This window comes from Schistocerca piceifrons, chromosome 3 (genome assembly GCF_021461385.2).
Source record: "Schistocerca piceifrons isolate TAMUIC-IGC-003096 chromosome 3, iqSchPice1.1, whole genome shotgun sequence".
Lineage (NCBI taxonomy): Eukaryota > Metazoa > Arthropoda > Insecta > Orthoptera > Acrididae > Schistocerca > Schistocerca piceifrons.
This window is the reverse complement of record NC_060140.1, coordinates 452182433-452194935: the sequence shown is the minus strand read 5'-3', so window position 1 is coordinate 452194935 and position 12503 is coordinate 452182433.

Genomic DNA, 12503 nt, shown 5'->3' with positions numbered 1-12503 from the left:
TTGTGGAGAAGTGCATTTGTAAGGCACAGAAAGAGAGTTTCACCTTTTCTAAACAAAGCTTACAAACATTATTGTGGAATAGCCGTTCGAGATAAGAATAAGCAATGAGCAACATATACTATGTTGCGCAACTTGTTGTAAATTAAGTAACTGCTGGAAAGGAAAAGAAGAGACTGTTTTATTTGCTGTACGAATGAAATGGACAGAACCGAAAGACTAAATCTCAGATTGTTATTTTTGTGCGACGAATACTCAGAGGGAAATGGAACACATCGTTTACGTAGATCTACCTTCCGCACGAAGACCACTGCTACACTCTGAAAGTTTTCCAGTTCCTTCAAGACAAACACATGAAGAAATCGATAGTGACGGTAAATTGGTTGGCAATGAGAAAATACTAGCAACATTGGTGAAATTAGACACACAGAACGTATTCCTATTTTCCTACTTCGCAAGCGTCCGCCCACGGTAACTGAGTGGTCAATGCGACAGACTGTCGATCCTTAAAGGGCCCGGGTTTGATTCCCGGCTGGGTCGGAGATTTTGTCCGCTCAGGGACTGGGTGTTGTGTTGTCCTAATCATCAATTCATCCCCATCGACGCGTAAATCCCCGAAGTGGCGTCAAATCGAAAGACTTGCACCAGGAGAACGGTCTAGCCGACGGGATGCCCTGGTCCCACGCAAGCGACGGGGCACTGACGTTTGGCAACGGTGCTGCTGGCTTAATGAAAGCAATTGACTTCAAATAGAACCCACAGGAGTGGAGAATCTCCATAGATGCGTCAAAAATTGCTCCACACTGGAAATGAAATGCTTCCTGCCCCAAATGTATTTGCGTAAATAAAGGTACGGAATTTTAGAAAATATTCTCAAATTATAATTAGTTACAGTGAGCATACATGGAAGATTTTTAGCGATTTAAAAGTACGGTACCTGCATTGTTATTGGGAATTCAACAAGGCTACAGAGAGTAGCCTACGTTCGTTTTCTGTGTGAATGTGATAGTCATGATAGAAAATCTCACAACATAAAAAATAGTGACCTGAACGAAATTGCAAAGTGGGTGAAAAATGCTCAACGTCAAATTCTGGTAGCTCGTGAAATTATCCTTCCTCCACCACTTCACCTTAATTAAATAATTTTCAAAGGCGACAAATCAAACTGGCAGAGTGTTTGCACATCTTACTGAAAAAATTATTCGTCTTTCAGCAGCAAAAGTAAAAGAAGGTGCATTTGTGGGCCCTCACGTCAGGGAACAGAAGTGCGAGCATGGTAATGTTTCAAGAAAGTAAGAAAAAACGTCCTTGGAAAAACAGCTTTAAATTATTAGGAAGTAGTGAATCAGATGATTAATGCTTATCAAGATCTCGGCTGCAACATGTCTTTGAAATTACATTTCCTGGATCCTCACATTGAAATCTCCTCAGATAGCTGTTGTGAAATATCGGACCAATACGGAGAAAGATTCCATTAAGACATATCTACCACGGAAAAACGGTTCAAACCCAAGTGGACGCCTACAGTATATACGTGGACGCCTACAGTATATATTACTGGTGGAGTATCATTCGAAACAAGAAAGCCATTCCATGCAAATGAAAAGGTAATTTTTTCGTTGCCACATTTGTATCAAGTTCTCTTTTTCTGTGTATCTTCCTTTAAAATATGTGCTTGAAAGCGAAAGCTAATGTGAATACAGCCCCAGACATCAGCTTCTTAGGCTTCCCTACTTAGATTATTTAACTGAAATACTTGATCTTGTTATTACTTGAATTCTAAAAAAGAGGTTAAAAACAGATTTCGGTTGACTTTTGAAATTAGAGTATTCGATGTTTAAGTATCAATTTACTTGCTCACTTCATAAATATGAAATATTTTGTGTCTGAAAACGTCATCCAATGCCGATACAAAGAGTCGAAATTTTATGGGCCAAGCCTGCAGCTAGACAACTACTCCATCCTTTCGTTAGCAAGTATTGATTTATCAGGAGTAGTTATAACGTTTTAATTGTCAGATCTATGTGTGACCACGGAAACACCCCGAATAGCAGGGCGCGTTAGCATATCGCTTCCGGGATTCGGGGAGGCGCTTTGGCTAAGGATCGGATCAGACCGGCGTGTTGACGACCAGGGCCGGTATGCTGGTCAGCCTGCATGTGGTTTTTCGGCGGTTTCCCACAACCAGCTGGGTGAATACCGGGAGGTACACACGTTCGGCCTTAGTTACACTGTTCGCAAACATTCAGAAAGAGCAGCTGTCCAAACTGAGTCTCCAGATCGTTTGTCTTTATTTCCACTTGACCGGATTCGGGCCAACTAGCACAATGAGACCTATTACAAAAATTTAAATTGCAATTGGTTCAAATTACAGATGATTTAAGATTTATCACTAGAAAGCTGCAAAATCCTTAAAAATGTGCAAGTTTGCTTGGCCTTAAAATCAATTCTTATTGGTTTCGCCGTCTTAAACTTACTGCAATTAATTAAAAAGAATTTTACACCAGACGCGTTTCGCTTTTATTTACGCAGCATTTTCTGTGGTCATTAGTATACGAACCACTGCCTTTTCCTTCTTCGATAGCGGAGGTTAAGGGTGAAAGAAACTTCTTTGAACATATACACGTTGCTGTTATTTGCCTTATTGCACTTACTTTTTCGCTGCACTGGTGTTATTTGCACTTCGCCTCACTCTTGGAAATAGAACTGCATCAACACTGTGCTGAGTGCGAACACATATAACTACAGTTCTATTTCCGAAAATGAGGTGAAGTGCAAATAACGCCATCATAGCATAAGAGTATGTGAAAAGAGGTAAAAGAAGAAGCAAGAGTTTATGTACAACGAAGTTTCTTTCAACGTCAACCTCCGCTAACGAACAAGTAAAAAGCAGTGGTTCGCAGAATATGTGAACAAGAGACAGAAACTACAATGATCACGGAAAACGCTTCGTAAACAAAAGCGAAAAGCATTTGGGGTAACTCTTTAATTAATTGCTTTAAGCTTTAGACGGCGAATCCAATAACAATGAAATTAGTTACAGTACAACAGTTGAGTAACATACCTTGTGTTACTGATACAGAGTAACCTGTCGAACACAGCACTGAACGTTCAATGTCATAACTAGCTTGCTGCAGTTTTATAAAAAAGAAAAAATATTAAGAAAACTGATGAGTGCAACAGATACAGCACTGGAAAGTGCCCTTTAGCTGTAAAGAGGGGACATAAAAATGTTCCTAAGTGTAGAATGAAACACTGACGTGGAATTTAGTAGCATTACGACATTTTAAAAGAACTTTAAGGAAGATTTACAATTTTTTAAATAAGGATCCTAACTGGTGCGAATTTCGTAGCGTCCAAAAGTGCCCTCCATGGCAGGTGGCAGAGCGGTTCTAGGCGCTTCAGTCTGGAACCACGTGGCTGCTACGGTCGCAGGTTCGAGTCCTGCCTCGGGCATGGATGTGTGTGATGTCCTTAGCTTAGTTAGGTTTAAGTAGTTCTAAGTTCTAGGGAACTTATGACCTCCCATAGTGCTTAGAGCCATTTGAACCCCTTTTAGCCCTCCATGGACTTGTAGCATACATGATATAACACCAGACGCGCACAAAAGGGGTACATAAATTCCGAACGAGTGAGGTAGGAGGTGGAGCGACAGGAAATGCATCCGGCCACCCTCTACCATTAACGCTGCCAAATCCAGAATGACATGGCGACCCCACGGAGCGGTGGGATAAGCCCAGGAATAAGAAGAAATGAAACTTGGGGAAGGTGTTGGCCACCTACGTATTCATCCGTCATTCGACATATTTTTTTCTATGACGGATGGCTTGGCGCCAACCTTGGTTGTAAAAGTCTGCATTTTGGCTGTTTCAGGAAACGTTTAATTTCGAAAACCATTTCGTCATCTTTCTGATAGTGCCTGGCACGCAATGATTTTTTTCATCCTGTCGTGACCCGTAGAAAACATTAAAAATTTTAATTACCTGTCAGCTCAGAAAATGTTAATAATTTTAATTACGTCTCAGATCGTAACGTAATAAGTGAGAAGGATTTCGTATGCGAGAAGGTCTGCGCGTGTGACAGAGCGAAGTAATACAGGATATCAGGGACAGATAACGCGCATCAAAGCAGCTGTATACCATTTGTTTCCTCGAGGCTGATCAAATACGCCTGGAAGGAGTAAACTTGACACCTCACCAGTAGCACCGAAACGTGAGGTTAACGGAAAGATAAGGAACTTTCAATCTGGAGTACAATTTAGAATGATAGTTAAACATTAAGACGATCACATGTCAAGGAAAGTTTCTAAGAGAATATTCCTGACCGATCGCAGAGGGCAGTGTGCACCCAGAATCCGTGCAGAACGAAATAAAACCTCATAGAGGGGAAAACTAAAGGACAGTGACAGCAGGAATACAGTAGTAGGGGAGAGGAGATTTAGCGACTAATCCGAACAGCCAGAGGGCGGTGACGCCCCTAGAGCAACAGACACTCATCTACAATAAAATAGTGGTAGACTCTGGTGGACACAGGAACTGCGAGCTAAGTAGTAATTTTTTAGAATTCAGTGCAACAGCATTAAACATGGACTACCTGTCACTTATAGAACTAAGTAGAGGAATTACAGTGAACAACAGGTACAGGTTACTGATTGGTACTTGTCTCCTGTACTATAGGCCAAGCGGCCCTTTGTTGATAGTCAATTATTACAAAGTTTTGATGTGTATGATTTAGGTCAAGGAGCCAGTAGTTCGAAGACTGTCAGTGAAAGCACTGATCAAGGTCCTTCCTGGTGATCATTGAAATCAGTTGACGTTCTGTTAAGGGGTTCGGTTTTGTACCTCAAACCAACGCGCTGAGAGAACAATAAACGAAACGACTAAAAATAATTTGACACTTCGGCAGATCAATCCTGTCAACACCATGAAAGTTACCAATCTGTTGTAGCTGAATACCCAACTCTCATCTTCGCTATAAAGGTTGACAAACAAGCTAACTAAATGTATATTGGCGTTAATGTCCTGGTTGGCTGCACAGATAACACTGAAGCCAAAAGGGAGAGAGAAAAAAAAGATTGGTGTATGGAAATTGTGCCGACACGTGACACTAAAAAATTTCGTGTCAGGTGTGTGGGGTGGTGTTAGCAAGCTGTCGTGGGTAATAAGTTAGGTGAGTAATGAAAAAAAAAACCATTGTAAGCAGGAAAATGAAACATATCAGTTGTGTCAGTGAGTCTCATCGCGAGAAGAAGAAGAAGAAGAAGAAACACATACGAGTGGCAGCGCCCAAGATTGGAGATCAGCAGACTACTCGTGTAGCAGTATGCAAGAGTCCGCCCCATTAGCTGAACGGTTACCAGCACGATAGCTCAGCGTGTTCGGTCAGAAGGTTAGCTGCCCTCTGTAACAAAAAAACTCAGTGAACGGATCAAAGAGTCTAAACGGCTGTTATCAGATGTCCACCCCGAATGAATTCAACGTACAATATAGAACAAAATGAGATTAACAAAAATAATAATAAAAAAAAGGTCAGCGCGTTGGAATGCCACGCACGGGGGCGCGGGTTCAATTCCCGGCTGGAGTGGGAGATTTTCTCCCCTCAGGGACTGGGTGTTGTACTGTCCTCATAATCATTTCATCCCCACTGTCGACGCGCAAGTCGCCCAATGTGGCGACGCACTCAATAAGACTTGCACTTGGCGGCCGAACTTGCCGCCTGTGAACTCCCGGCCACTGAGGCCATACGATCATTTTCCAGTGTGCAAGAGACAGTGGATCAGCAGAGCCCAGCAGATCCGAGGAAGAACGGGAATAGTGAAGCGACAGACTAGGCAAGCCGGCGCGACAAATTAAGAATAAAGTCCCTTGGATTATAATAAAGTGACGACCTCCTGTAGCGATATCGTTACGTAAGTGCTTAGGATGCGTTAGTTTTGGTCCTGAAGACGTCTGATGGCAACAAAAGAGTATCGAAAGTTCACTAAAATGTGAATATCGCTTTTGAAGCAGTTAAAATCGAGGATACAAAAATATTAATATGTTAAGTCTAATTTAACAAGGGATTCTAGAGCCAATTGATAGCAAGGGAAAACACATATAATTGGCTGGAAGTAAGAAATATTTAAGTGAATAACTATTCTGATAAAAAAGTAAAGATCGCTATATCTGTTGTATATTTAAAGCCAGTGAACACCCTGAGGATCAATTGACTCTTGGGGAAACAGGATAGATGAGCTGTCCAAACTGTTCAGAGTTTCCCCCATGAGAGTAAGAGATAGGGAACAGCTAAAGGATACTATAGAATTAGGTTATGCACTAGACCGTGCACTTATTGTTTAAGGGTTAACCAATGAGAGAATATAAACGATTGAGCGCAGTCGAAGCGAAAACGTGAATTTAGGAATTTGGGCGAGACCGTGGAAATAGCCCAACAGGAAGAGAGCGCTGTTACGTCAGTGAGAGAAAAGAATCAGGCTTCAAGGGGAATAATAATAGTAAGAATCAGCCAAGACAAGTAAAATGTCATACGTGTGGTAAGATGCGACATGTAGCCAAATGTTCCTGTCACAGAACTCGAGTAAAATGGGTACGGACTCCCAACAGAGCAGCAGCATTGAAGTTCCAAAATTGTTCTTATCATTCTGTTGAGCCAGGACATAGGATGCGAAATGTGACAGGTTTACTGTTACATGAAAAATGTCAAAGGTGGGGGCACAGAGAGAAGGACTTTCGAATTCCCAAATGTTACAGATGTACTAAAAATAGCCACACAGCGCCAGAGCGTAGAGAAACAATCGGAAAGATTCCAGGGAAAAGGACGGGAAACGAAATAGGTGATACGAACAACAGTCGTGCGTAGCCACCGTTCAATGGCCCAAGATGAGGGTAGTAGGCTGCGAGGCAGAAAATGATGTAATGAAAACATATTGCGAGGAATTCGACACAGAACTGGAATTTTTAATAAATACAGGTGCACATATAAGTTTACACACGGAGGAAGCAATAAACACCAAAATATCGGTAAATCATCAAGAAGTACAGTAGTTCAAAGGGGTATGATTAATACGATCCGTACAGCAGAACTGATTTTAAGAATCGCTGGAAAGTTGTTAGGCAAGCGTAGAGTCCATGTGTTAAGAAAGAGAACATATGGTCCATATAATGGTCTGGTAGGCAGACATTTCTTAAAACAGCAGAGAGCCGTTATTCATTATAACTGGAGACAAATGACAGTGAACAGGTGTGAAATTCCGTTGTTGACAGTACCAAAAGAGGAGATATCGCCAGGACGAAGGGGAACCTCGAAACTGTCAGATACAAAATTGATTTCTAAAAGAAGAGATCCGAAAGATAAGAGCGAGCTAAACGAGTTTCATGAGGAGAAATGATGGTTTAGGAAGTTAGGACAGCGATCTAAAAAGGGAAGTAACAGAATAAAACAATGGTCCAGTGAAGGAGGTTTACTTAGTATGACACCCGTAGAAGAAATGGAAAGTTATGAACCAACGGAAAAGATAGGACCCAGATATGAATGAAATCATCAGGTTCCGCCTGAAAAGGGAAGAGATGTTTCCGGAAGGCGGAGCGATAATAATGTCAAAACAAGAAGTACGAACGAGTGTATATATTCCATAAGCCATATCGCAAGATGCTCAAGCAAATGCATTATTAGTATGAGGGAGAGTGAGATGCGAGTTCAGTATACTTAATTACGGAGCCCGTATACACTGAAGTAACAGTACGGAGGGTAATAGAAACGCCGGAACAGGCACAGGATTACAAGAATTTATAGCACAGATAAGAGATACTTTACGAACGGAGCACTTAAATGAGAAAGAGAAGTATGAAGCAGAAAAACTGTGTAGTGATTATTGTGACTTGTTTCGTCTGAAAGGGGGTAGATTGCCATTTACAGAGAAAGTAAAACATAGACTTCCGACATTTCTGAAGTCCACAGGCAAGATTATAAACGCCAGACCATATCGGATACCAGAATTCCAGAAGGCGATATTATGCGAACATGTAGAAAAAAATGTTAGTGGACGATATTATTGCAGAAAGTCAAAGCCCATTGAAAGCAGAAGTATTATTAATTCCCAAAAAGTGGATTCCGGTGCAAAACTAAAGTAGGGGTTGGTGACTGAATGTCGTAAGGTAAACAAGATTTCAGTAGGGGAAGCATTGCCGATCCCAAATATATCGGAAATTCAGGATCAGCTGGGGAAAGCTATACTTTTCCACATGAATTTAGCCATCAAATATCAGCAGATGCTCATGGAACCCTAGAGCCAGGAGAAAACAGCTCTTAGTGCTAACTATTGGCACTATGAATACAAGAGGGGTTTGAAAGAGCTCCTAGTACATTTCACTGATTAACGAATGTTGCATTTTCAGGATTACGGGGAACAAAGTATTTAGTATATTTGGGAGGTATTATACGTTTCAGAAATTCTTTAAGAGAACATAACGAGAAATTAAGAGAGGTTTTTGATAGAATAAAGAACAGTTCGAAGTTGCAGCCATACATTTGTGACTTTTTAGAGAAGAAAGTTATATTTTTGGGACATACGACCATCAATATATGAGTACACCCAGACGAGCGGGAAGTGGAGAAGTTGTAGAGACTCCCAGTGTTCAAAGACAAAGAAAGAATTGAAAGGTTGTCTACGTCTGGTAGGATACTGTCGAAAATTTGTGAAAGATTTCTGTAGAATTGCAGCTCCTTTACATGAGTTGCTGAAGGACAACGAACAGTATGAATGGGAAAGGAAACACCAGGAAGCGTCAGAAGACTTAAAAGAAAAGTTATCCTCCCATACTACACTATACATTATTCATTGTTACGACGGAAACAAGTGAAACAGCACTTGGCCAATATTATGACAAGATGAAGTCAGAAGCGCCTACTAATAGCGTATGCTTTCAGGTCATAAAATAAAGCAGAGAGAAACTATTCAACCACCGAGCTGGAGTGTTTAGTATAGGCAATGAAAGAATTTCTACCATATGTGTATGGAAGGACATTCAAAACAGTAACAGACCACAAACCATTAACGTAGATTTTTGTTATGAATGACCCATCATCACAGTTATTGAAACTAGAAGAATATTCATACTTGATTGTATGTGAGCCAGACAACTGAACGCCAATGCAAATGCATTAAACAGAATGCGACAAAGTAGTGAAAAACACAAAACCAATTACAAGGATAACTGAGATTACTGAATTAGATGAAGACGTGTTACAGCTACACTAGGCGACAAACGTCACAGGATAGCGATATGCCTATATACAGACAGCGTCAGTATTGCGTACACAATGTATATAAGAGAAGTGCATTGGCAGTGCTGTCAGTTGTACTCGGGTGACTCATGTGAGAAGGTTGCCAACGTGATTCTGGCGGCACAACGGAAACTAATAGACTTTAAACACAGAATGGTAGTTGGAGCTACATGCAAGGGGTAGTCCATTTCGCAAATCGTTCTTGTTGTTGTGGTCTTCAGTCCTGAGGCTGGTTTGATGCAGCTCTCCATGCTATTTTATCCTGTGCAAGCTTCTTCATCTCCCAGTACGTACTGCAGCCTACATCCTTCTGAATCTGCTTAGTGTATTCATCTCTTGGTCTCCCTCTACGATTTTTACCCTCCACGCTGCCCCCCAATACTAAATTGGTGATCCATTCATGCCTCAGAACATGTCCTACCAACCGATACCTTCTTCTAGCCAAGTTGTGCCGTAAATTACTCTTCTCGCAAAGTCTATTGAGTACCTCCTCATTAGTTAAGTGATCTACCCATCTAATCTTCAGCATTCTTCTGTAGCAACAAATTTCGAAAGCTTCTATTCTCTTGTTGTCCAAACTATTTATCGTGCATGTTTCACTTCCATACATGGCTACACCTCACACAAATACTTTCAGAAATGACTTCCTGACACTTAAATCAATACTGGATGTTAACAAATTTCTCTTCTTCAGAAACGCTTTCCTCGCCATTGCCAGTCTACGTTTTATATCCTCTCTACTTCGACCATCATCAGTTATTTTGCTCCCAAAATAGCAAAACTCCTTTACTACTTTAAGTGTCTCATTTCCTAATCTAATTCCCTCAGCATCACCCGACTTAATTAGACTACATTCCATTATCCTAGTTTTGCTTTTGTTGATGTTCATTTTATATCCTCCTTTCAAGACACTGTCCATTCCGTTCAACTGCTCTTCCAGGTCCTTTGCTGTCTCTGACAGAATTACAATGTCATTGGCGAACCTTAAAGTTTTTATTTCTTCTCCATGGATTTTAATACCTACTCTGATTTTTCTTTTGTTTCCTTTACTGCTTGCTCAATATACAGGTTGAACAACATCGGGGAGAGGTTACAACCCTGTCTCACGCCCTTCCCAACCACTGCCTCCCTTTCATGTCCCTCGACTCTTATAACTAACATATGGTTTCTGTACAAATTGTAAATAGCCTTTCGCCCCCTGTATTTTACCCCTGCCACCTTCAGAATTTGAAAGAGAGTATTCCAGTCAACATTGTCAAAAGCTTTCTCTAAGTCTACAAATGCTAGAAACGTAGGTTTGCCTTTTCTTAATCTAGCTTCTAAAATTAGTCGTAGGGTCAGTATTGCCTCACGCGTTCCCATATTTATACGGAATCCAAAATGATCTTCCCCGACGTCGGCTTCTATGAGTTTTTCCATTCGTCTGTAAAGAATTTGCGTTAGTATTTTGCAGCTGTGACTTATTAAACTGCTAGTTCGGTAATTTTCACATCTGTCAACACCTGCTTTCTTTGGGATTGGAATTATTACATTCTTCTTGAAGTCTGGGGGTATTTCGCCTGTCTCATACGTTTTGCTCACATAATGATAGAGTTTTGTCAGGCCCGGCTCTCCCATGGCTATCAATAGTTGTAATGGAATGTTGTCTACTCCTGGGACCTTGTTTCGACTTAGGTCTTTCAGTGCTCTATCAAACTCTTCACGCAGTATCATATCTCCCATTTCATCTTCATCTACATCCTCTTCCATTTCCATAACATTGCCCTCAAGTACATCGCCCTTGTATAGACCCTCTATATAGTCCTTCCACCTTTCTGCTTTCCCTTCTTTGCTTATAACTGTGTTTCCATCTGAGCTCTTGATGTTCATACAAGTGGTTCTCTTTTCTCCAAAGGTCTCTTTAATTTCCTTGTGGGCAGTATCTATCTTACCCCTAGTGAGATAAGCCTCTACATCCTTACATTTGTCCTCTAGCTATGCCTGCTTAGCCATTTTGCACTTCCTGTGGATCTCTTTTTTGAGACGTTTGTATTCCTTTTTGCCTACTTCGTTTACTGCATTTTTATATTTTCTCCATTCGTCATTTAAATTCAACATTTCTTCTGTCACCCAAGGATTTCTACTAGCCTTCGTCTTTTTACCTACTTGATGCTCTGCTGCTTTCACTACTTCATCCCTGAAAGCTACCCATTCCTCTTCTACTGTATTTCTTTCCCCCATTCCTGTCAATTGTTCCCTTATGCTCTCCCTGAAACTCTGTACAACCTCTGGTTTAGTCAGTTTATCCAGGTCCCATCTCCTTAAATTCCCAGCTTTGCAGTTTCTTCAGTTTTAATCTACGGTTCATAACCAATAGGTTGTGGTTAGAGTCCACATCTGCCCCTGGAAATGTCTTACAATTTAAAACCTGGTTCCTAAATCTCTGTCTTACCATTATATAATCTATCTGAAACCTCTCCAGGCTTCTTCCATGTATACAACCTTCTTTTATGTTTCTTGAACCTAGTGTTAGCTATGATTAAGTTGTGCAAAATTCCACCAGGCGGCTTCCTCTTTCATTTCTTACCCCCAATCCATATTCAACTACTACGTTTCCTACTCTTCCTTTTCCTACTATCGAATTCCAGTCACCCATGACTGTTAAATTTTCGTCTCCCTTCACTATTTGAATAATTTCTTTTATCTCATCATACATACAATTTCTCCGTCATCTGCAGAGCTAGTTGGCATATAGACTTGCACTACTGTCATAGGCGTGGGCTTCGTGTCTATCTTGGCGACAACAGTACGTTCACTGCGCTGTCTAGTAGCTTACCCGCAAGGAATATGAAGTGGGCAGTACTCGGACACTCTACCTTTCAACCGAGCGAGGTGGCGCAGTGGTTAGCACACTGGACTCGCATTCGGAAGGACGACGGTTCAATCCCGCGTCCGGCCATCGTGATTTAGGTTTTCCGTGATTTCCCTATATCACTTCAGGCAAATGCAGGGATGGTTCCTTTGAAAGGGCACGGCCGATTTCCTTACCCATCCTTCCCTATCCCGAGCTTGTGCTCCGTCTCTAATGACCTCGTTATCGATGGGACGTTAAACACTAATCTCCTCCTCCTCCTATTGTTCTATTCATTATTAAACCTACTCCTGCATTACCCCTATATGATTTTGTATTTATAACCGTGTATTCACCTGACCAAAAGTCTTGTTCCTCCTGCCACCGAACTTCA